Source organism: Pseudophryne corroboree, unplaced genomic scaffold (assembly GCF_028390025.1).
Source record: "Pseudophryne corroboree isolate aPseCor3 unplaced genomic scaffold, aPseCor3.hap2 scaffold_1009, whole genome shotgun sequence".
Classification (NCBI taxonomy): Eukaryota; Metazoa; Chordata; class Amphibia; order Anura; family Myobatrachidae; genus Pseudophryne; species Pseudophryne corroboree.
This window is the reverse complement of record NW_026967636.1, coordinates 139575-161872: the sequence shown is the minus strand read 5'-3', so window position 1 is coordinate 161872 and position 22298 is coordinate 139575. Positions and strand designations below refer to the sequence as shown.

Sequence of the window (22298 nt, the reverse complement as noted above, 5' to 3'; positions counted from 1 at the left end):
TACATGCTTTACAGAGCAGCTCTGGAGCTGTTACAGTGCCCAGCTGCTGCAAGAAATCATCTTGAATGCTTCAGGGGCTGGGGCATAGCCAACATGAACCCCACACCGAAGGAGGGTGGAGATATTTAATGCGAATTAGGGGTCATCCAAGCGCCACAAAAGGACGCCATGCCCTGCACATCCCTTTTTTCTTTTCATATGCAGACGAGGGTTGAAGCCAACTTTGACCCACTGCTTGGATGACATCACCATATGCAAATCCATCTGCTGCAGGCCTTCCCCCAGGAATGCTTGCACTAGTTGTTGCATTTGGTTTGTTGTTTGGGGGTGCTTCAGTATTAGGCAGCCTTCTGCCCTCCCATGTTCATCTGAAAATATGTGTTCTCCCTGCAGTTGTTGTCCCCAGATGAGAGTTCCCTTGTGCTGCCTCAGTTGAATCTCCTTTACTTGACAGAGATGTGCCTGAGCAGCGGCCCTCCCCAGCCCTATCCCAAATCATACTTATTTTGCATAGGAGATACCATGGTCATGAAGATTGTTCTCCCAGGGTGAGGTTCATTCATTGCATTCTGGGTATGCTGACCCCTGTGATTTCCCCAAATGTGGGAAACTCAACTGCATTATTTGTGGTAGTGGGGGACTGTGTTTGTGCTTTCTTCTGGTCAACTCTGGTAAAAATCAGATTTCTTTGTCTCAGATCTTCCTCTAGCCTTGTTCCCTTTTTCGAGAGTTCCCTTGTGCTGCCTCAGTTGGATCTCCTTCACTTGACAGGGGGGTACCAGAGCAGCGACCCTTCGCAGCTCTAGCCCAACTCCTACTTACCTGCCAGGTGAGATACTATGATCATGTAGCTGCTTTTCCCAGGGCAAGGCTCACCCATTGCACTCTGGGTGTGCTGCCCCTGTGATTTCCCCAAATGTGGGAAACTTGACTGCATAATTTGTGTTTCCCCTGGTCGGCTCTCGTATAATTCAGATCTCTTTGTCTCAGGTCTCTCTCCAGCCTAGTTTGCTGTCTGTTTCCACTTCTCTTTTCTTGAGCCGCTCCCTTCTATGCCCTTGCGCACTATCCTGACTTCTCCCGTCTGCTTACTTTGTGCCTTCCAACACACAATGCAAACTACAGGTAGTGCTGCAGGGCCCACACCCTTTTACTTGCCTCACAGAGCAGCTCTGGAGCTGTTACAGTGCCCAGCTGCTGCAAGAAATCAGCTTGAATGCTTCAGGGGCTGGGGCATTGCCAACATGAGCCCCACACCGAAGGAGGGTGGGGGTGTTTAATGCGAACTAAGGGTCACCCAAGCGCCGCAAAAGGCCGCCATGCCCTGCACGCCCCTTTTCTCTTTTCATATGCAGACGAGGGTTGAAGCCAACTTTGACCCACTGCTTGGATGGCATTACCATATGCAAATCAATCTGCTGCAGGCCTTCCCCCAGGAATGCTTGCACTAGTTGTTGCATTTGGTTTGTTGTTTGGGGGTGCTTCAGTATTAGGCAGCCTTCTGCCCTCCCATGTTCATCTGAAAATATGTGTTCTCCCTGCAGTTGTTGTCCCCAGATGAGAGTTCCCTTGTGCTGCCTCAGTTGAATCTCCTTTACTTGACAGAGATGTGCCTGAGCAGCGGCCCTCCCCAGCCCTATCCCAAATCATACTTATTTTGCATAGGAGATACCATGGTCATGAAGATTGTTCTCCCAGGGTGAGGTTCATTCATTGCATTCTGGGTATGCTGACCCCTGTGATTTCCCCAAATGTGGGAAACTCAACTGCATTATTTGTGGTAGTGGGGGACTGTGTTTGTGCTTTCCTCTGCTCAGCTCTGGTAAAAGTCAGATTTCTTTGTCTCAGATCTTCCTCTAGCCTTGTTCTTCTTTCGAGAGTTCCCTTGTGCTGCCTCAGTTGGATCTCCTTCACTTGACAGGTGGGTGCCCGAGCAGCGACCCTCCCCAGCTCTAGCCCAACTCCTACTTACCTGCCAGGTGAGATACTATGATCAGGAAGGTGCTTCTCCCAGGGCAAGGCTCACCCATTGCACTCTGGGTGTGCTGCTCCTGCGATTTCCCCAAATGTGGGAAACTTGACTGCATAATTTGTGTTTCCTCTTGTCGGCTCTCGTATAATTCAGATTTCTTTGTCTCAGGTCTTTCTCCAGCCTAGTTTGCTGTCTGTTTCCACTTCTCTTTTCTTGAGCCGCTCCCTTCTATGCCCTTGCGCACTATCCTGACCTCTCCCGTCTGCTTACTTTGTGCCTTCCAACGCACAATGCATACTACAGGTAGTGCTGCAGGGCCCACACCCTTTTACATGCTTTACAGAACAGCTCTGGAGCTGTTACAGTGCCCAGCTGCTGCAAGAAATCATCTTGAATGCTTCAGGGGCTGGGGCATAGCCAACATGAGCCCCACACCGAAGGAGGGTGGAGATGTTTAATGTGAATTAGGGGTCATCCAAGCGCCACAAAAGGACGCCATGCCCTGCACATCCCTTTTTTCTTTTCATATGCAGATGAGGGTTGAAGCCAACTTTGACCCACTGCTTGGATGACATCACCATATGCAAATCCATCTGCTGTAGGCCTTCCCCCAGGAATGCTTGTACTAGTTGTTGCATTTGGTTTGTTGTTTGGGGGTGCTTCAGTATTAGGCAGCCTTCTGCCCTCCCATGTTCATCTGAAAATATGTGTTCTCCCTGCAGTTGTTGTCCCCAGATGAGAGTCCCCTTGTGCTGCCTCAGTTGAATCTCCTTTACTTGACAGAGATGTGCCTGAGCAGCGGCCCTCCCCAGCTCTATCCCAAATCATACTTATTTTGCATAGGAGATACCATGGTCATGAAGATTGTTCTCCCAGGGTGAGGTTCATTCATTGCATTCTGGGTATGCTGACTCCTGTGATTTCCCCAAATGTGGGAAACTCGACTGCATTATTTGTGGTAGTGGGGGACTGTGTTTGTGCTTTCCTCTGGTCAGCTCTGGTAAAAGTCAGATTTATTTGTCTCAGATCTTCCTCTAGCCTTGTTCTTCTTTCGAGAGTTTCCTTGTGCTGCCTCAGTTGGATCTCCTTCACTTGACAGGGGGGTGCCCGAGCATCGACCCTCCCCAGCTCAAGCCCAACTCCTACTTACCTGCCAGGTGAGATACTATGATCATGAAGGTGCTTCTCCCAGGGCAAGGCTCACCCATTGCACTCTGGGTGTGCTGCTCCTGCGATTTCCCCAAATGTGGGAAACTTGACTGCATAATTTGTGTTTCCCCTGGTCAGCTCTCGTATAATTCAGATCTGTTTGTCTCAGGTCTCTCTCCAGCCTAGTTTGCTGTCTGTTTCAACTTCTCTTTTCTTGAGCCGCTCCCTTCTATGCCCTTGCGCACTATCTTGACTTCTCCCATCTGCTTACTTTGTGCCTTCCAACGCACAATGCGAACTACAGGTAGTGCTGCAGGGCCCACACCCTTTTACTTGCCTTACAGAGCAGCTCTGGAGCTATTACAGTGCCCAGCTGCTGCAAGTAATCAGCTTGAATGCTTCAGGGGCTGGGGCATAGCCAACATGAGCCCCACACCGAAGTAGGGTGGAGGTGTTTAATGCGAACTAGGGGTCATCCAAGCGCCGCAAAAGGCCGCCATGCCCTGCACGCCCCTTTTCTCTTTTCATATGCAGACGAGGGTTGAAGCCAACTTTGACCCACTGCTTGGATGGCATTACCATATGCAAATCAATCTGCTGCAGGCCTTCCCCCAGGAATGCTTGCACTAGTTGTTGCATTTGGTTTGTTGTTTGGGGGTGCTTCAGTATTAGGCAGCCTTCTGCCCTCCCATGTTCATCTGAAAATATGTGTTCTCCCTGCAGTTGTTGTCCCCAGATGAGAGTTCCCTTGTGCTGCCTCAGTTGAATCTCCTTTACTTGACAGAGATGTGCCTGAGCAGCGGCCCTCCCCAGCCCTATCCCAAATCATACTTATTTTGCATAGGAGATACCATGGTCATGAAGATTGTTCTCCCAGGGTGAGGTTCATTCATTGCATTCTGGGTATGCTGACCCCTGTGATTTCCCCAAATGTGGGAAACTCAACTGCATTATTTGTGGTAGTGGGGGACTGTGTTTGTGCTTTCCTCTGCTCACCTCTGGTAAAAGTCAGATTTCTTTGTCTCAGATCTTCCTCTAGCCTTGTTCTTCTTTCGAGAGTTCCCTTGTGCTGCCTCAGTTGGATCTCCTTCACTTGACAGGTGGGTGCCCGAGCAGCGACCCTCCCCAGCTCTAGCACAACTCCTACTTACCTGCCAGGTGAGATACTATGATCAGGAAGGTGCTTCTCCCAGGGCAAGGCTCACCCATTGCACTCTGGGTGTGCTGCTCCTGCGATTTCCCCAAATGTGGGAAACTTGACTGCATAATTTGTGTTTCCTCTTGTCGGCTCTCGTATAATTCAGATCTCTTTGTCTCAGGTCTTTCTCCAGCCTAGTTTGCTGTCTGTTTCCACTTCTCTTTTCTTGAGCCGCTCCCTTCTATGCCCTTGCGCACTATCCTGACCTCTCCCGTCTGCTTACTTTGTGCCTTCCAACGCACAATGCATACTACAGGTAGTGCTGCAGGGCCCACACCCTTTTACATGCTTTACAGAACAGCTCTGGAGCTGTTACAGTGCCCAGCTGCTGCAAGAAATCATCTTGAATGCTTCAGGGGCTGGGGCATAGCCAACATGAGCCCCACACCGAAGGAGGGTGGAGATGTTTAATGTGAATTAGGGGTCATCCAAGCGCCACAAAAGGACGCCATGCCCTGCACATCCCTTTTTTCTTTTCATATGCAGATGAGGGTTGAAGCCAACTTTGACCCACTGCTTGGATGACATCACCATATGCAAATCCATCTGCTGTAGGCCTTCCCCCAGGAATGCTTGTACTAGTTGTTGCATTTGGTTTGTTGTTTGGGGGTGCTTCAGTATTAGGCAGCCTTCTGCCCTCCCATGTTCATCTGAAAATATGTGTTCTCCCTGCAGTTGTTGTCCCCAGATGAGAGTCCCCTTGTGCTGCCTCAGTTGAATCTCCTTTACTTGACAGAGATGTGCCTGAGCAGCGGCCCTCCCCAGCTCTATCCCAAATCATACTTATTTTGCATAGGAGATACCATGGTCATGAAGATTGTTCTCCCAGGGTGAGGTTCATTCATTGCATTCTGGGTATGCTGACTCCTGTGATTTCCCCAAATGTGGGAAACTCGACTGCATTATTTGTGGTAGTGGGGGACTGTGTTTGTGCTTTCCTCTGGTCAGCTCTGGTAAAAGTCAGATTTATTTGTCTCAGATCTTCCTCTAGCCTTGTTCTTCTTTCGAGAGTTTCCTTGTGCTGCCTCAGTTGGATCTCCTTCACTTGACAGGGGGGTGCCCGAGCATCGACCCTCCCCAGCTCAAGCCCAACTCCTACTTACCTGCCAGGTGAGATACTATGATCATGAAGGTGCTTCTCCCAGGGCAAGGCTCACCCATTGCACTCTGGGTGTGCTGCTCCTGCGATTTCCCCAAATGTGGGAAACTTGACTGCATAATTTGTGTTTCCCCTGGTCAGCTCTCGTATAATTCAGATCTGTTTGTCTCAGGTCTCTCTCCAGCCTAGTTTGCTGTCTGTTTCAACTTCTCTTTTCTTGAGCCGCTCCCTTCTATGCCCTTGCGCACTATCTTGACTTCTCCCATCTGCTTACTTTGTGCCTTCCAACGCACAATGCGAACTACAGGTAGTGCTGCAGGGCCCACACCCTTTTACTTGCCTTACAGAGCAGCTCTGGAGCTATTACAGTGCCCAGCTGCTGCAAGTAATCAGCTTGAATGCTTCAGGGGCTGGGGCATAGCCAACATGAGCCCCACACCGAAGTAGGGTGGAGGTGTTTAATGCGAACTAGGGGTCACCCAAGCGCCGCAAAAGGCCGCCATGCCCTGCACGCCCCTTTTCTCTTTTCATATGCAGACGAGGGTTGAAGCCAACTTTGACCCACTGCTTGGATGGCATTACCATATGCAAATCAATCTGCTGCAGGCCTTCCCCCAGGAATGCTTGCACTAGTTGTTGCATTTGGTTTGTTGTTTGGGGGTGCTTCAGTATTAGGCAGCCTTCTGCCCTCCCATGTTCATCGGAAAATATGTGTTCTCCCTGCAGTTGTTGTCCCCAGATGAGAGTTCCCTTGTGCTGCCTCAGTTGAATCTCCTTTACTTGACAGAGATGTGCCTGAGCAGCGGCCCTCCCCAGCCCTATCCCAAATCATACTTATTTTGCATAGGAGATACCATGGTCATGAAGATTGTTCTCCCAGGGTGAGGTTCATTCATTGCATTCTGGGTATGCTGACCCCTGTGATTTCCCCAAATGTGGGAAACTCAACTGCATTATTTGTGGTAGTGGGGGACTGTGTTTGTGCTTTCCTCTGCTCAGCTCTGGTAAAAGTCAGATGTCTTTGTCTCAGATCTTCTTCTAGCCTTGTTCTTCTTTCGAGAGTTCCCTTGTGCTGCCTCAGTTGGATCTCCTTCACTTGACAGGTGGGTGCCCGAGCAGCGACCCTCCCCAGCTCTAGCCCAACTCCTACTTACCTGCCAGGTGAGATACTATGATCAGGAAGGTGCTTCTCCCAGGGCAAGGCTCACCCATTGCACTCTGGGTGTGCTGCTCCTGCGATTTCCCCAAATGTGGGAAACTTGACTGCATAATTTGTGTTTCCTCTTGTCGGCTCTCGTATAATTCAGATCTCTTTGTCTCAGGTCTTTCTCCAGCCTAGTTTGCTGTCTGTTTCCACTTCTCTTTTCTTGAGCCGCTCCCTTCTATGCCGTTGCGCACTATCCTGACCTCTCCCGTCTGCTTACTTTGTGCCTTCCAACGCACAATGCATACTACAGGTAGTGCTGCAGGGCCCACACCCTTTTACATGCTTTACAGAACAGCTCTGGAGCTGTTACAGTGCCCAGCTGCTGCAAGAAATCATATTGAATGCTTCAGGGGCTGGGGCATAGCCAACATGAGCCCCACACCGAAGGAGGGTGGAGATGTTTAATGTGAATTAGGGGTCATCCAAGCGCCACAAAAGGACGCCATGCCCTGCACATCCCTTTTTTCTTTTCATATGCAGATGAGGGTTGAAGCCAACTTTGACCCACTGCTTGGATGACATCACCATATGCAAATCCATCTGCTGTAGGCCTTCCCCCAGGAATGCTTGTACTAGTTGTTGCATTTGGTTTGTTGTTTGGGGGTGCTTCAGTATTAGGCAGCCTTCTGCCCTCCCATGTTCATCTGAAAATATGTGTTCTCCCTGCAGTTGTTGTCCCCAGATGAGAGTCCCCTTGTGCTGCCTCAGTTGAATCTCCTTTACTTGACAGAGATGTGCCTGAGCAGCGGCTCTCCCCAGCTCTATCCCAAATCATACTTATTTTGCATAGGAGATACCATGGTCATGAAGATTGTTCTCCCAGGGTGAGGTTCATTCATTGCATTCTGGGTATGCTGACTCCTGTGATTTCCCCAAATGTGGGAAACTCGACTGCATTATTTGTGGTAGTGGGGGACTGTGTTTGTGCTTTCCTCTGGTCAGCTCTGGTAAAAGTCAGATTTATTTGTCTCAGATCTTCCTCTAGCCTTGTTCTTCTTTCGAGAGTTTCCTTGTGCTGCCTCAGTTGGATCTCCTTCACTTGACAGGGGGGTGCCCGAGCATCGACCCTCCCCAGCTCAAGCCCAACTCCTACTTACCTGCCAGGTGAGATACTATGATCATGAAGGTGCTTCTCCCAGGGCAAGGCTCACCCATTGCACTCTGGGTGTGCTGCTCCTGCGATTTCCCCAAATGTGGGAAACTTGACTGCATAATTTGTGTTTCCCCTGGTCAGCTCTCGTATAATTCAGATCTGTTTGTCTCAGGTCTCTCTCCAGCCTAGTTTGCTGTCTGTTTCAACTTCTCTTTTCTTGAGCCGCTCCCTTCTATGCCCTTGCGCACTATCTTGACTTCTCCCATCTGCTTACTTTGTGCCTTCCAACGCACAATGCGAACTACAGGTAGTGCTGCAGGGCCCACACCCTTTTACTTGCCTTACAGAGCAGCTCTGGAGCTATTACAGTGCCCAGCTGCTGCAAGTAATCAGCTTGAATGCTTCAGGGGCTGGGGCATAGCCAACATGAGCCCCACACCGAAGTAGGGTGGAGGTGTTTAATGCGAACTAGGGGTCATCCAAGCGCCGCAAAAGGCCGCCATGCCCTGCACGCCCCTTTTCTCTTTTCATATGCAGACGAGGGTTGAAGCCAACTTTGACCCACTGCTTGGATGACATCACCATATGCAAATCCATCTGCTGCAGGCCTTCCCCCAGGAATGCTTGTACTAGTTGTTGCATTTGGTTTGTTGTTTGGGGGTGCTTCAGTATTAGGCAGCCTTCTGCCCTCCCATGTTCATCTGAAAATATGTGTTCTCCCTGCAGTTGTTGTCCCCAGATGAGAGTTCCCTTGTGCTGCCTCAGTTGAATCTCCTTTACTTGACAGAGATGTGCCTGAGCAGCGGCCCTCCCCAGCCCTATCCCAAATCATACTTATTTTGCATAGGAGATACCATGGTCATGAAGATTGTTCTCCCAGGGTGAGGTTCATTCATTGCATTCTGGGTATGCTGACCCCTGTGATTTCCCCAAATGTGGGAAACTCAACTGCATTATTTGTGGTAGTGGGGGACTGTGTTTGTGCTTTCCTCTGGTCAGCTCTGGTAAAAGTCAGATTTCTTTGTCTCAGATCTTCCTCTAGCCTTGTTCTTCTTTCGAGAGTTCCCTTGTGCTGCCTCAGTTGGATCTCCTTCACTTGACAGGGGGGTGCACGAGCAGCGACCCTCCCCAGCTCTAGCCCAACTCCTATTTACCTGCCAGGTGAGATACTATGATCAGGAAGGTGCTTCTCCCAGAGCAAGGCTCACCCATTGCACTCTGGGTGTGCTGCTCCTGCGATTTCCCCAAATGTGGGACACTTGACTGCATAATTTGTGTTTCCTCTGGTCGGCTCTCATATAATTCAGATCTCTTTGTCTCAGGTCTTTCTCCAGCCTAGTTTGCTGTCTGTTTCCACTTCTATTTTATTGAGCCGTTTCTTTCTTTGCCCTTGCGCACTATCCTGACCTCTCCCGTCTGCTTACTTTGTGCCTTCCAACGCACAATGCATACTACAGGTAGTGCTGCAGGGCCCACACTCTTTTACATGCTTTACAGAGCAGCTCTGGAGCTGTTACAGTGCCCAGCTGCTGCAAGAAATCATCTTGAATGCTTCAGGGGCTGGGGCATAGCCAACATGAACCCCACACCGAAGGAGGGTGGAGATGTTTAATGCGAATTAGGGGTCATCCAAGCGCCACAAAAGGACGCCATGCCCTGCACATCCCTTTTTTCTTTTCATATGCAGACGAGGGTTGAAGCCAACTTTGACCCACTGCTTGGATGACATCACCATATGCAAATCCATCTGCTGCAGGCCTTCCCCCAGGAATGCGTGCACTAGTTGTTGCATTTGGTTTGTTGTTTGGGGGTGCTTCAGTATTAGGCAGCCTTCTGCCCTCCCATGTTCATCTGAAAATATGTGTTCTCCCTGCAGTTGTTGTCCCCAGATGAGAGTTCCCTTGTGCTGCCTCAGTTGAATCTCCTTTACTTGACAGAGATGTGCCTGAGCAGCGGCCCTCCCCAGCCCTATCCCAAATCATACTTATTTTGCATAGGAGATACCATGGTCATGAAGATTGTTCTCCCAGGGTGAGGTTCATTCATTGCATTCTGGGTATGCTGACCCCTGTGATTTCCCCAAATGTGGGAAACTCAACTGCATTATTTGTGGTAGTGGGGGACTGTGTTTGTGCTTTCCTCTGCTCAGCTCTGGTAAAAGTCAGATTTTTTTGTCTCAGATCTTCCTCTAGCCTTGTTCCCGTTTTCGAGAGTTTCCTTGTGCTGCCTCAGTTGGATCTCCTTCACTTGACAGGGGGGTGCCCGAGCATCGACCCTCCCCAGCTCAAGCCCAACTCCTACTTACCTGCCAGGTGAGATACTATGATCATGAAGGTGCTTCTCCCAGGGCAAGGCTCACCCATTGCACTCTGGGTGTGCTGCTCCTGCGATTTCCCCAAATGTGGGAAACTTGACTGCATAATTTGTGTTTCCCCTGGTCAGCTCTCGTATAATTCAGATCTGTTATTCTCAGGTCTCTCTCCAGCCTAGTTTGCTGTCTGTTTCAACTTCTCTTTTCTTGAGCCGCTCCCTTCTATGCCCTTGCGCACTATCTTGACTTCTCCCATCTGCTTACTTTGTGCCTTCCAACGCACAATGCGAACTACAGGTAGTGCTGCAGGGCCCACACCCTTTTACTTGCCTTACAGAGCAGCTCTGGAGCTATTACAGTGCCCAGCTGCTGCAAGTAATCAGCTTGAATGCTTCAGGGGCTGGGGCATAGCCAACATGAGCCCCACACCGAAGTAGGGTGGAGGTGTTTAATGCGAACTAGGGGTCATCCAAGCGCCGCAAAAGGCCGCCATGCCCTGCACGCCCCTTTTCTCTTTTCATATGCAGACGAGGGTTGAAGCCAACTTTGACCCACTGCTTGGATGACATCACCATATGCAAATCCATCTGCTGCAGGCCTTCCCCCAGGAATGCTTGTACTAGTTGTTGCATTTGGTTTGTTGTTTGGGGGTGCTTCAGTATTAGGCAGCCTTCTGCCCTCCCATGTTCATCTGAAAATATGTGTTCTCCCTGCAGTTGTTGTCCCCAGATGAGAGTTCCCTTGTGCTGCCTCAGTTGAATCTCCTTTACTTGACAGAGATGTGCCTGAGCAGCGGCCCTCCCCAGCCCTATCCCAAATCATACTTATTTTGCATAGGAGATACCATGGTCATGAAGATTGTTCTCCCAGGGTGAGGTTCATTCATTGCATTCTGGGTATGCTGACCCCTGTGATTTCCCCAAATGTGGGAAACTCAACTGCATTATTTGTGGTAGTGGGGGACTGTGTTTGTGCTTTCCTCTGGTCAGCTCTGGTAAAAGTCAGATTTCTTTGTCTCAGATCTTCCTCTAGCCTTGTTCTTCTTTCGAGAGTTCCCTTGTGCTGCCTCAGTTGGATCTCCTTCACTTGACAGGGGGGTGCACGAGCAGCGACCCTCCCCAGCTCTAGCCCAACTCCTATTTACCTGCCAGGTGAGATACTATGATCAGGAAGGTGCTTCTCCCAGGGCAAGGCTCACCCATTGCACTCTGGGTGTGCTGCTCCTGCGATTTCCCCAAATGTGGGACACTTGACTGCATAATTTGTGTTTCCTCTGGTCGGCTCTCATATAATTCAGATCTCTTTGTCTCAGGTCTTTCTCCAGCCTAGTTTGCTGTCTGTTTCCACTTCTATTTTATTGAGCCGTTCCTTTCTTTGCCCTTGCGCACTATCCTGACCTCTCCCGTCTGCTTACTTTGTGCCTTCCAACGCACAATGCATACTACAGGTAGTGCTGCAGGGCCCACACTCTTTTACATGCTTTACAGAGCAGCTCTGGAGCTGTTACAGTGCCCAGCTGCTGCAAGAAATCATCTTGAATGCTTCAGGGGCTGGGGCATAGCCAACATGAACCCCACACCGAAGGAGGGTGGAGATGTTTAATGCGAATTAGGGGTCATCCAAGCGCCACAAAAGGACGCCATGCCCTGCACATCCCTTTTTTCTTTTCATATGCAGACGAGGGTTGAAGCCAACTTTGACCCACTGCTTGGATGACATCACCATATGCAAATCCATCTGCTGCAGGCCTTCCCCCAGGAATGCGTGCACTAGTTGTTGCATTTGGTTTGTTGTTTGGGGGTGCTTCAGTATTAGGCAGCCTTCTGCCCTCCCATGTTCATCTGAAAATATGTGTTCTCCCTGCAGTTGTTGTCCCCAGATGAGAGTTCCCTTGTGCTGCCTCAGTTGAATCTCCTTTACTTGACAGAGATGTGCCTGAGCAGCGGCCCTCCCCAGCCCTATCCCAAATCATACTTATTTTGCATAGGAGATACCATGGTCATGAAGATTGTTCTCCCAGGGTGAGGTTCATTCATTGCATTCTGGGTATGCTGACTCCTGTGATTTCCCCAAATGTGGGAAACTCAACTGCATTATTTGTGGTAGTGGGGGACTGTGTTTGTGCTTTCCTCTGCTCAGCTCTGGTAAAAGTCAGATTTCTTTGTCTCAGATCTTCCTCTAGCCTTGTTCCCTTTTTCGAGAGTTCCCTTGTGCTGCCTCAGTTGGATCTCCTTCACTTGACAGGGGGGTACCCGAGCAGCGACCCTTCGCAGCTCTAGCCCAACTCCTACTTACCTGCCAGGTGAGATACTATGATCATGTAGCTGCTTCTCCCAGGGCAAGGCTCACCCATTGCACTCTGGGTGTGCTGCCCCTGTGATTTCCCCAAATGTGGGAAACTTGACTGCATAATTTGTGTTTCCCCTGGTCGGCTCTCGTATAATTCAGATCTCTTTGTCTCAGGTCTCTCTCCAGCCTAGTTTGCTGTCTGTTTCCACTTCTCTTTTCTTGAGCCGCTCCCTTCTATGCCCTTGCGCACTATCCTGACTTCTCCCGTCTGCTTACTTTGTGCCTTCCAACACACAATGCAAACTACAGGTAGTGCTGCAGGGCCCACACCCTTTTACTTGCCTCACAGAGCAGCTCTGGAGCTGTTACAGTGCCCAGCTGCTGCAAGAAATCAGCTTGAATGCTTCAGGGGCTGGGGCATTGCCAACATGAGCCCCACACCGAAGGAGGGTGGGGGTGTTTAATGCGAACTAAGGGTCACCCAAGTGCCGCAAAAGGCCGCCATGCCCTGCACGCCCCTTTTCTCTTTTCATATGCAGACGAGGGTTGAAGCCAACTTTGACCCACTGCTTGGATGGCATTACCATATGCAAATCAATCTGCTGCAGGCCTTCCCCCAGGAATGCTTGCACTAGTTGTTGCATTTGGTTTGTTGTTTGGGGGTGCTTCAGTATTAGGCAGCCTTCTGCCCTCCCATGTTCATCTGAAAATATGTGTTCTCCCTGCAGTTGTTGTCCCCAGATGAGAGTTCCCTTGTGCTGCCTCAGTTGAATCTCCTTTACTTGACAGAGATGTGCCTGAGCAGCGGCCCTCCCCAGCCCTATCCCAAATCATACTTATTTTGCATAGGAGATACCATGGTCATGAAGATTGTTCTCCCAGGGTGAGGTTCATTCATTGCATTCTGGGTATGCTGACCCCTGTGATTTCCCCAAATGTGGGAAACTCAACTGCATTATTTGTGGTAGTGGGGGACTGTGTTTGTGCTTTCCTCTGCTCAGCTCTGGTAAAAGTCAGATTTCTTTGTCTCAGATCTTCCTCTAGCCTTGTTCTTCTTTCGAGAGTTCCCTTGTGCTGCCTCAGTTGGATCTCCTTCACTTGACAGGGGGGTGCCCGAGCAGCGACCCTCCCCAGCTCTAGCCCAACTCCTACTTACCTGCCAGGTGAGATACTATGATCAGGAAGGTGCTTCTCCCAGGGCAAGGCTCACCCATTGCACTCTGGGTGTGCTGCTCCTGCGATTTCCCCAAATGTGGGAAACTTGACTGCATAATTTGTGTTTCCTCTTGTCGGCTCTCGTATAATTCAGATCTCTTTGTCTCAGGTCTTTCTCCAGCCTAGTTTGCTGTCTGTTTCCACTTCTCTTTTCTTGAGCCGCTCCCTTCTATGCCCTTGCGCACTATCCTGACCTCTCCCGTCTGCTTACTTTGTGCCTTCCAACGCACAATGCATACTACAGGTAGTGCTGCAGGGCCCACACCCTTTTACATGCTTTACAGAACAGCTCTGGAGCTGTTACAGTGCCCAGCTGCTGCAAGAAATCATCTTGAATGCTTCAGGGGCTGGGGCATAGCCAACATGAGCCCCACACCGAAGGAGGGTGGAGATGTTTAATGTGAATTAGGGGTCATCCAAGCGCCACAAAAGGACGCCATGCCCTGCACATCCCTTTTTTCTTTTCATATGCAGATGAGGGTTGAAGCCAACTTTGACCCACTGCTTGGATGACATCACCATATGCAAATCCATCTGCTGTAGGCCTTCCCCCAGGAATGCTTGTACTAGTTGTTGCATTTGGTTTGTTGTTTGGGGGTGCTTCAGTATTAGGCAGCCTTCTGCCCTCCCATGTTCATCTGAAAATATGTGTTCTCCCTGCAGTTGTTGTCCCCAGATGAGAGTCCCCTTGTGCTGCCTCAGTTGAATCTCCTTTACTTGACAGAGATGTGCCTGAGCAGCGGCCCTCCCCAGCTCTATCCCAACTCATACTTATTTTGCATAGGAGATACCATGGTCATGAAGATTGTTCTCCCAGGGTGAGGTTCATTCATTGCATTCTGGGTATGCTGACTCCTGTGATTTCCCCAAATGTGGGAAACTCGACTGCATTATTTGTGGTAGTGGGGGACTGTGTTTGTGCTTTCCTCTGGTCAGCTCTGGTAAAAGTCAGATTTATTTGTCTCAGATCTTCCTCTAGCCTTGTTCTTCTTTCGAGAGTTTCCTTGTGCTGCCTCAGTTGGATCTCCTTCACTTGACAGGGGGGTGCCCGAGCATCGACCCTCCCCAGCTCAAGCCCAACTCCTACTTACCTGCCAGGTGAGATACTATGATCATGAAGGTGCTTCTCCCAGGGCAAGGCTCACCCATTGCACTCTGGGTGTGCTGCTCCTGCGATTTCCCCAAATGTGGGAAACTTGACTGCATAATTTGTGTTTCCCCTGGTCAGCTCTCGTATAATTCAGATCTGTTTGTCTCAGGTCTCTCTCCAGCCTAGTTTGCTGTCTGTTTCAACTTCTCTTTTCTTGAGCCGCTCCCTTCTATGCCCTTGCGCACTATCTTGACTTCTCCCATCTGCTTACTTTGTGCCTTCCAACGCACAATGCGAACTACAGGTAGTGCTGCAGGGCCCACACCCTTTTACTTGCCTTACAGAGCAGCTCTGGAGCTATTACAGTGCCCAGCTGCTGCAAGTAATCAGCTTGAATGCTTCAGGGGCTGGGGCATAGCCAACATGAGCCCCACACCGAAGTAGGGTGGAGGTGTTTAATGCGAACTAGGGGTCATCCAAGCGCCGCAAAAGGCCGCCATGCCCTGCACGCCCCTTTTCTCTTTTCATATGCAGACGAGGGTTGAAGCCAACTTTGACCCACTGCTTGGATGACATCACCATATGCAAATCCATCTGCTGCAGGCCTTCCCCCAGGAATGCTTGTACTAGTTGTTGCATTTGGTTTGTTGTTTGGGGGTGCTTCAGTATTAGGCAGCCTTCTGCCCTCCCATGTTCATCTGAAAATATGTGTTCTCCCTGCAGTTGTTGTCCCCAGATGAGAGTTCCCTTGTGCTGCCTCAGTTGAATCGCCTTTACTTGACAGAGATGTGCCTGAGCAGCGGCCCTCCCCAGCCCTATCCCAAATCATACTTATTTTGCATAGGAGATACCATGGTCATGAAGATTGTTCTCCCAGGGTGAGGTTCATCCATTGCATTCTGGGTATGCTGACCCCTGTGATTTCCCCAAATGTGGGAAACTCGACTGCATTATTTGTGGTAGTGGGGGACTGTGTTTGTGCTTTCCTCTGGTCAGCTCTGGTAAAAGCCAGATTTCTGTGTCTCAGATCTTCCTCTAGCCTTGTTCTTCTTTCGAGAGTTCTCTTGTGCTGCCTCAGTTGGATCTCCTTCACTTGACAGGGGGTGCCCGAGCAGCGACCCTCCTCAGCTCTTGCTTAACTCCAACTTACCTGCCAGGTGAGATACTATGATCATGAAGGTGCTTCTCCCAGGGCAAGGCTCACCCATTGCACTCTGTGTGTGCTGCTCCAGCGATTTCCCCAAATGTGGGAAACTCGATGTCACGATCCGGGTATCTGGACGCCATTACTTACCCTTCAGATGCCTCCTAAGGCTGGCTCAGCGTTCCAGGACCGGATTCCGCTGTTCCTGAGTTTCCACATGCAGAATGTCAGAGTGGTGATTTCATCAGCCGCGGCCTCCGCTGTGCCCGCGTGGTTAAATGTGCGCTTGTCAGTCTGGCGTCTCCTGTCTCCTGTGGCCGGCGTCGCCATTACTGTTTCAATTCTCACATGGATTACAAACCAAACTTCCCTCCAAGTGTCTGCATGGGCGCAGCCATCTTGGATTTTTGTCATCTGATCATTTCCACCAATCTGCTGTCTGTATTGTTGATTTGCTTAATTGCCTAGCCAACCCCTTCCTTGCTGCAGGTATAAGTAAGCTGTGCCTGAGCAAGGAAGGCGTCAGTGCTTTGGTTGTCTAACCTAGTTCCAGTTTGTCTCTCTCCTGTGGTTGTCTTCCAGGTTCCTGCTCCTGTCTCCAGACTTCTGCTATAGAGACCCGCACCAGCATTCCATCTGCGGTGTAGCCTGACTCTCCGATCCATTCTGGACTCACCTGTTTCCAGTTACAACAATCACCTGCTTCCAGCCCAGCTTCCAGCAGTGTACAGCTTCTCTTAAAGGGCCGGTGTCCTTTCTGCAGTTTACCACTCTCCACCGGTATTATTATTTCACCGCTCTCAAACTCCAAACTTCATTTTCAATCACCTGCTTCCAGCCCAGCTTCCAGCAGTGTACAGCTTCTCTTAAAGGGCCGGTGTCCTTTCCGCAGTTTACCACTCTCCACCGGTATTATTATTTCACCGTTCTCAAACTCCAAACTTCATTATTATTTCATCGCTCTCAAGTTCGTTTATTATTTAACTGGTTCCAGCCAGTATCCACTCCGTACCAACAACAGTCTGGTTCCAGTCAGTATCCACAGCAGCCGTTTTATCTTCAGCAGCCCAGCCTTTCCTGGAACACCAGCTGGTACGATCCTGGGTTCTCTCCATTGCTACAGTCAGGCCTGGTAAGGACTTTCCAACTAGAAGATTATAAGAACTGTCTCACACTACCAGTGCCTGTGGCCCTTGCCACCCTGTAGTACCCAGGAATTGTATTTATCCTCTGTTGACTTTTATGTTTCCTTTACTGCTGCTGTGTTACGGAGTTTGTCATAATAAACATCATTGACTTTTATCCTGGTTGTCGTGCTCACGCCTTCGGGCAGTTATTCTACATGTTACTTACATGTCTAGGGGTCTGATACAACCTCCCAGGTTCCGTTACATCTCAGCCCCTACAACTGAGGCTGCCTCCCGTCAGCTCAGGCCCTCAGTTGTGACAGTAAGCACTGACCTAATGAATCCAGCCGGAGACCAGGATCAAGCGGCCAGGCCGATGCAAGAACTGGCAGCCCGACTTGAACATCAGGAGGCTGCACAGGGCCACATCATCCGCTGTCTCCAGGATCTCTCTACACGGCTGGATGGGATTCAAACGACCCTCCGTGGACCTGGCACGTCCGGTGCGTCCACTACAGTGACACCAGCTGTAACCCCACCCACCTTACCCATTTCCAGTCCACATCTTCATCTTCCAACGCCAGCAAAATTTGATGGATCTCCAAGGTTCTGCAGGGGATTTCTCAATCAATGTGAAATCCACTTTGAGCTTCTACCTGGCAATTTCTTCAGTGACCGTACCAAAATTGCCTATATCATCTCCCTTCTCAGTGGCTCAGCCCTTGACTGGGCATCACCTTTATGGGAGAAGTCTGATCCCCTGCTATCCTCCTATACTGACTTTGAAGCTACATTCAGGCGCATCTTCGACGAGCCAGGTCGGATAACATCTGCTTCATCTGAGATTCTTCGTTTACGCCAGGGAACACGTACTGTGGGACAGTATCTTATACAGTTTAAAATCCTGGCATCCGAACTGGCATGGAACGACGAGGCCCTGTATGCTGCATTCTGGCATGGCTTATCAGAACGCATCAAGGATGAGTTAGCTACCAGAGACTTGCCCTCTAAGTTGGATGAGCTAATTTCTCTTTGCACGAAGGTTGATCTACGTTTCAGAGAGAGAGCAACCGAGCGAGGAAGATCATCTACTCCTAAATCTTCTGCTCCTCCTCCTCGTCAACCATCTCCATCCAAGGATGAGCCTATGCAAATTAGTCGTTCCCGTCTATCTCCCGCTGAGCGCCGAAGACGTCTCTCTGAGTCTCTCTGTCTCTACTGTGCAGCTCCGTCGCACACTATCAATGCCTGTCCCAAACGTCCGGGAAACTCCAGATCCTAGCTCGCCAAGGAGAGGGCCGGCTAGGAGTAATGATCTCCTCTCCATCTCCTCATGACTGTAACCTCCCAGTGTCGCTCCAAATTGCTCAACGTTACAGGAACGTCATTGCCCTCCTTGATTCCGGAGCAGCTGGGAATTTCATAACCGAAGCTTATGTTAAACGGTGGTCCCTACCCACCGAGAGACTGTCCTCGTCCATCTCTTTGACTGCCGTGGATGGCAGCAAGATTTTTGACGCAGTCATTTCCTTAAGGACTCTTCCAGTTCGTCTGAGAGTGGGAGTTCTTCATTCTGAGTATATTTCTTTTTTAGTGATTCCAAGAGCCACACATCCAGTGGTTTTAGGCCTTCCATGGCTCCGTCTCCACAACCCATCAATTGACTGGACGACTACGCAAATACTGGCATGGGGTCCCTCCTGTGCTGAGACTTGTTTAGCCAAAGTTCTTCCTGTTTGTTCTTCCTTCCCCAGGTCATCTGATGTTCCGCCTCCTCCATATCAAGACTTCACGGACGTGTTCAGTAAAGCCTCTGCTGATATCCTTCCTCCTCATAGAGAATGGGACTGCCCAATCGACCTCATTCCAGGGAAGGTTCCACCGCGAGGCCGAACTTATCCGTTGTCTCTGCCTGAGACACACTCCATGGAAGAGTACATCAAAGAGAACCTGGCGAAGGGAATCATCCGACAATCTTCTTCTCCAGCCGGCGCAGGCTTCTTCTTCGTTAAGAAGAAAGACGGTGGTCTGCGTCCGTGCATCGACTACAGAGGTCTGAACGACATTACCGAGCTCTTTGATAGAGTTAGTGGTGCAACCATTTTCACAAAGCTGGACTTGAGGGGTGCCTACAATCTCATCCGAATCCGTGAGGGTGAAGAGTGGAAGACCGCCTTTAACACCCGTGACGGACATTATGAGTACCTCGTCATGCCCTTCGGATTGAGCAACGCTCCAGCAGTCTTCCAGCACTTCGTGAATGAGATCTTCAGGGACATCTTGTACCGCCATGTCGTGGTTTATCTAGACGACATCCTCATCTTTGCTAATAATCTCGAAGATCATCGTTTCTGGGTAAAAGAGGTTCTTTCCCGTCTCCGTGTCAATCACCGCTATTGTAAATTGGAGAAGTGTGTGTTTGAAGTTAAAACCATTCCGTTTCTAGGTTACATTGTGTCCGGTTCCGGACTAGAGATGGATCCTGAGAAACTCCAAGCAATCCAGAATTGGCCTATACCCTTAAGCCTCAAAGGGGTCCAGAGGTTCTTAGGGTTCGCCAATTATTATAGAAAATTTATACGAGACTTTTCCACCATTGTGGCGCCTATCACTGCATTAATCAAGAAAGGTGCTAATCCGTCCAAGTGGTCTGAGGAAGCTACACAGGCCTTTCACCTTCTGAAGCAACGGTTCATCTCTGCACCAGTTCTGAAACAGCCCGACACCGACTCTCCTTTTATCTTAGAGGTAGATGCCTCCTCCGTTGGAGTAGGAGCAGTGTTATCCCAGAGGGCCAAAGATGGACATCTACATCCTTGCAGTTTCTTCTCCCGGAAGTTCTCCCCAGCTGAGCGCAACTATGCCATTGGCGATCAGGAGTTGCTAGCCATCAAGCTCGCTCTGGAGGAGTGGAGATACCTGTTGGAGGGAGCTTCTCACTCAATCACCATACTTACCGACCACAAAAATCTTTTATATCTCAAAGGCGCACAATGTCTGAATCCTCGTCAGGCCAGATGGGCACTTTTCTTCTCTAGGTTTGACTTTAAACTCCAGTTCTGTCCGGGTTCTCAGAATCGTAAGGCCGATGCCCTTTCCCGCTCATGGGAGCAAGAAAATGAGTCCGAGTCTGCAGACAAGCATCCTATTATTAATCCGTTGGCATTCTCCACGGTAGGGATGGACTCTACGCCTCCACCAGGGAAAAGTTTTGTTAAGCCAGTTCTAAGGAAGAAGCTCATGCATTGGGCCCATGCTTCCCGTTTTGCTGGACATACAGGCATTCAGAAAACCCTTGAATTTATTTCTAGGTCCTACTGGTGGCCAACTCTGAAGAAGGACGTTATGGAATTTATTGCCTCCTGCCCAAAGTGTGCCCAACACAAAGTCTCCCGCCAGTCGCCTGCGGGGCAACTGGTTCCATTATCTGTTCCCCGTCGACCATGGACCCATTTGTCGATGGACTTTGTTTCCGATCTACCTATCTGCAACAAGTTTAATACCATCTGGGTGGTAGTTGACCGGTTCACCAAGATGGCACATGTCATCCCTCTCACCGGTCTTCCGTCAGCTTCCAAGTTGGCTCAAGTGTTTATACAAGAGATCTTCCGACTTCACGGTCTTCCTGAAGAGATCATCTCGGATCGCGGAGTACAATTTGTAGCCAAATTTTGGCGAAGTTTGTGTCAAGCCCTCCAAGTCAAGTTAAAGTTTTCCACGGCTTACCATCCTCAGACCAATGGTCAAACCGAGAGGGTGAATCAGGACTTGGAGGCCTTCCTCCGTATATATGTGTCTTCCTCTCAAGATGACTGGGTTCAACTCCTTCCTTGGGCCGAGTTCAGCCACAACAATCAATACCATTCCTCATCTTCTTCTACACCATTCTTCATTAATTATGGATTCCACCCTAAAGTCCCAGAATTCCAACCGCTTCCCGCAACTTCTGTTCCAGCAGTGGATGTCACCTTGCGTCAGTTTTCAAATAACTGGAGGAACGTCCGTGCAGCCCTGCTTAAAGCCTCATTCAGGTATAAGAAGTTTGCCGATAGGAAGCGTAGAGCGGTTCCTGCTCTCAAGGTGGGTGATCGTGTGTGGCTGTCCACGAAGAATTTGAGGTTGAGAGTTCCCAGCATGAAATTTGCACCTCGCTACATCGGACCCTTCAAGATTGAACAAGTCATCAATCCTGTTGCCTACAGGTTACAGTTACCATCCTTCTTGAAAATACCCAGGACATTTCATGTTTCTTTGTTGAAACCGCTGATCCTGAATCGGTTTCATTCCGCACTTCCTCCAGCTCCCAAAGTTCAGACTCAACGGGGAGTCGAGTACGAGGTGGCCAAGATTTTGGACTCACGTTTCCGTTACGGTCAGTTACAATACCTCATTGACTGGAAGGGCTATGGTCCTGAAGAACGCTCTTGGACCAATGCCTCAGACGTCCATGCTCCTGCCTTGGTCCGAAATTTCCACGCAAAGTTTCCTTTAAAGCCTAAGAAGTGTCCTGGGGCCACTCCTAAAGGGGGGGTGCTGTCACGATCCGAGTATCTGGACGCCATTACTTACCCTTCAGATGCCTCCTAAGGCTGGCTCAGCGTTCCAGGACCGGATTCCGCTGTTCCTGAGTTTCCACATGCAGAATGTCAGAGTGGTGATTTCATCAGCCGCGGCCTCCGCTGTGCCCGCGTGGTTAAATGTGCGCTTGTCAGTCTGGCGTCTCCTGTCTCCTGTGGCCGGCGTCGCCATTACTGTTTCAATTCTCACATGGATTACAAACCAAACTTCCCTCCAAGTGTCTGCATGGGCGCAGCCATCTTGGATTTTTGTCATCTGATCATTTCCACCAATCTGCTGTCTGTATTGTTGATTTGCATAATTGCCTAGCCAACCCCTTCCTTGCTGCAGGTATAAGTAAGCTGTGCCTGAGCAAGGAAGGCGTCAGTGCTTTGGTTGTCTAACCTAGTTCCAGTTTGTCTCTCTCCTGTGGTTGTCTTCCAGGTTCCTGCTCCTGTCTCCAGACTTCTGCTATAGAGACCCGCACCAGCATTCCATCTGCGGTGTAGCCTGACTCTCCGATCCATTCTGGACTCACCTGTTTCCAGTTACAACAATCACCTGCTTCCAGCCCAGCTTCCAGCAGTGTACAGCTTCTCTTAAAGGGCCGGTGTCCTTTCTGCAGTTTACCACTCTCCACCGGTATTATTATTTCACCGCTCTCAAACTCCAAACTTCATTTTCAATCACCTGCTTCCAGCCCAGCTTCCAGCAGTGTACAGCTTCTCTTAAAGGGCCGGTGTCCTTTCCGCAGTTTACCACTCTCCACCGGTATTATTATTTCACCGTTCTCAAACTCCAAACTTCATTATTATTTCATCGCTCTCAAGTTCGTTTATTATTTAAC

At 49.8% G+C, this 22298-nt stretch overlaps 23 non-coding genes and 5 pseudogenes across 23 annotated transcripts; all 28 read left to right on the top strand.

The window, feature by feature from the left end:
• Positions 1 to 497: 497 nt before the first annotated feature.
• Positions 498 to 661, top strand: LOC134987574 (U1 spliceosomal RNA). The gene has a single exon (XR_010193187.1). It is a non-coding gene; the product is annotated as a U1 spliceosomal RNA (small nuclear RNA).
• A 153-nt stretch (positions 662 to 814) lies between these two features.
• Positions 815 to 977, top strand: LOC134987604 (U1 spliceosomal RNA). The gene has a single exon (XR_010193210.1). It is a non-coding gene; the product is annotated as a U1 spliceosomal RNA (small nuclear RNA).
• Positions 978 to 1648: 671 nt separating this feature from the next.
• Positions 1649 to 1812, top strand: LOC134987569 (U1 spliceosomal RNA). Its single transcript, XR_010193182.1, has one exon. It is a non-coding gene; the product is annotated as a U1 spliceosomal RNA (small nuclear RNA).
• A 152-nt stretch (positions 1813 to 1964) lies between these two features.
• Positions 1965 to 2099, top strand: LOC134987593 (U1 spliceosomal RNA; annotated as a pseudogene).
• A 699-nt stretch (positions 2100 to 2798) lies between these two features.
• Positions 2799 to 2962, top strand: LOC134987578 (U1 spliceosomal RNA). Its single transcript, XR_010193191.1, has one exon. It is a non-coding gene; the product is annotated as a U1 spliceosomal RNA (small nuclear RNA).
• Positions 2963 to 3114: 152 nt separating this feature from the next.
• Positions 3115 to 3277, top strand: LOC134987587 (U1 spliceosomal RNA). Its single transcript, XR_010193200.1, has one exon. It is a non-coding gene; the product is annotated as a U1 spliceosomal RNA (small nuclear RNA).
• Positions 3278 to 3948: 671 nt separating this feature from the next.
• On the top strand, positions 3949 to 4112 carry LOC134987568 (U1 spliceosomal RNA). The gene has a single exon (XR_010193181.1). It is a non-coding gene; the product is annotated as a U1 spliceosomal RNA (small nuclear RNA).
• A 152-nt stretch (positions 4113 to 4264) lies between these two features.
• Positions 4265 to 4399, top strand: LOC134987592 (U1 spliceosomal RNA; annotated as a pseudogene).
• A 699-nt stretch (positions 4400 to 5098) lies between these two features.
• LOC134987577 (U1 spliceosomal RNA) lies at positions 5099 to 5262 on the top strand. The gene has a single exon (XR_010193190.1). It is a non-coding gene; the product is annotated as a U1 spliceosomal RNA (small nuclear RNA).
• Positions 5263 to 5414: 152 nt separating this feature from the next.
• LOC134987586 (U1 spliceosomal RNA) lies at positions 5415 to 5577 on the top strand. The gene has a single exon (XR_010193199.1). It is a non-coding gene; the product is annotated as a U1 spliceosomal RNA (small nuclear RNA).
• A 671-nt stretch (positions 5578 to 6248) lies between these two features.
• Positions 6249 to 6412, top strand: LOC134987567 (U1 spliceosomal RNA). Its single transcript, XR_010193180.1, has one exon. It is a non-coding gene; the product is annotated as a U1 spliceosomal RNA (small nuclear RNA).
• Positions 6413 to 6564: 152 nt separating this feature from the next.
• On the top strand, positions 6565 to 6699 carry LOC134987590 (U1 spliceosomal RNA; annotated as a pseudogene).
• Positions 6700 to 7398: 699 nt separating this feature from the next.
• Positions 7399 to 7562, top strand: LOC134987576 (U1 spliceosomal RNA). Its single transcript, XR_010193189.1, has one exon. It is a non-coding gene; the product is annotated as a U1 spliceosomal RNA (small nuclear RNA).
• Positions 7563 to 7714: 152 nt separating this feature from the next.
• Positions 7715 to 7877, top strand: LOC134987585 (U1 spliceosomal RNA). The gene has a single exon (XR_010193197.1). It is a non-coding gene; the product is annotated as a U1 spliceosomal RNA (small nuclear RNA).
• A 671-nt stretch (positions 7878 to 8548) lies between these two features.
• LOC134987566 (U1 spliceosomal RNA) lies at positions 8549 to 8712 on the top strand. The gene has a single exon (XR_010193179.1). It is a non-coding gene; the product is annotated as a U1 spliceosomal RNA (small nuclear RNA).
• Positions 8713 to 8864: 152 nt separating this feature from the next.
• LOC134987601 (U1 spliceosomal RNA) lies at positions 8865 to 9027 on the top strand. Its single transcript, XR_010193208.1, has one exon. It is a non-coding gene; the product is annotated as a U1 spliceosomal RNA (small nuclear RNA).
• Positions 9028 to 9698: 671 nt separating this feature from the next.
• Positions 9699 to 9862, top strand: LOC134987565 (U1 spliceosomal RNA). The gene has a single exon (XR_010193178.1). It is a non-coding gene; the product is annotated as a U1 spliceosomal RNA (small nuclear RNA).
• Positions 9863 to 10015: 153 nt separating this feature from the next.
• LOC134987584 (U1 spliceosomal RNA) lies at positions 10016 to 10178 on the top strand. Its single transcript, XR_010193196.1, has one exon. It is a non-coding gene; the product is annotated as a U1 spliceosomal RNA (small nuclear RNA).
• Positions 10179 to 10849: 671 nt separating this feature from the next.
• Positions 10850 to 11013, top strand: LOC134987563 (U1 spliceosomal RNA). The gene has a single exon (XR_010193177.1). It is a non-coding gene; the product is annotated as a U1 spliceosomal RNA (small nuclear RNA).
• Positions 11014 to 11165: 152 nt separating this feature from the next.
• Positions 11166 to 11328, top strand: LOC134987597 (U1 spliceosomal RNA). The gene has a single exon (XR_010193205.1). It is a non-coding gene; the product is annotated as a U1 spliceosomal RNA (small nuclear RNA).
• Positions 11329 to 11999: 671 nt separating this feature from the next.
• Positions 12000 to 12163, top strand: LOC134987573 (U1 spliceosomal RNA). The gene has a single exon (XR_010193186.1). It is a non-coding gene; the product is annotated as a U1 spliceosomal RNA (small nuclear RNA).
• A 153-nt stretch (positions 12164 to 12316) lies between these two features.
• LOC134987603 (U1 spliceosomal RNA) lies at positions 12317 to 12479 on the top strand. Its single transcript, XR_010193209.1, has one exon. It is a non-coding gene; the product is annotated as a U1 spliceosomal RNA (small nuclear RNA).
• A 671-nt stretch (positions 12480 to 13150) lies between these two features.
• LOC134987606 (U1 spliceosomal RNA) lies at positions 13151 to 13314 on the top strand. The gene has a single exon (XR_010193211.1). It is a non-coding gene; the product is annotated as a U1 spliceosomal RNA (small nuclear RNA).
• Positions 13315 to 13466: 152 nt separating this feature from the next.
• On the top strand, positions 13467 to 13601 carry LOC134987589 (U1 spliceosomal RNA; annotated as a pseudogene).
• A 699-nt stretch (positions 13602 to 14300) lies between these two features.
• LOC134987575 (U1 spliceosomal RNA) lies at positions 14301 to 14464 on the top strand. Its single transcript, XR_010193188.1, has one exon. It is a non-coding gene; the product is annotated as a U1 spliceosomal RNA (small nuclear RNA).
• A 152-nt stretch (positions 14465 to 14616) lies between these two features.
• LOC134987583 (U1 spliceosomal RNA) lies at positions 14617 to 14779 on the top strand. Its single transcript, XR_010193195.1, has one exon. It is a non-coding gene; the product is annotated as a U1 spliceosomal RNA (small nuclear RNA).
• Positions 14780 to 15450: 671 nt separating this feature from the next.
• LOC134987596 (U1 spliceosomal RNA) lies at positions 15451 to 15614 on the top strand. Its single transcript, XR_010193203.1, has one exon. It is a non-coding gene; the product is annotated as a U1 spliceosomal RNA (small nuclear RNA).
• A 151-nt stretch (positions 15615 to 15765) lies between these two features.
• On the top strand, positions 15766 to 15892 carry LOC134987605 (U1 spliceosomal RNA; annotated as a pseudogene).
• Positions 15893 to 22298: the final 6406 nt, after the last annotated feature.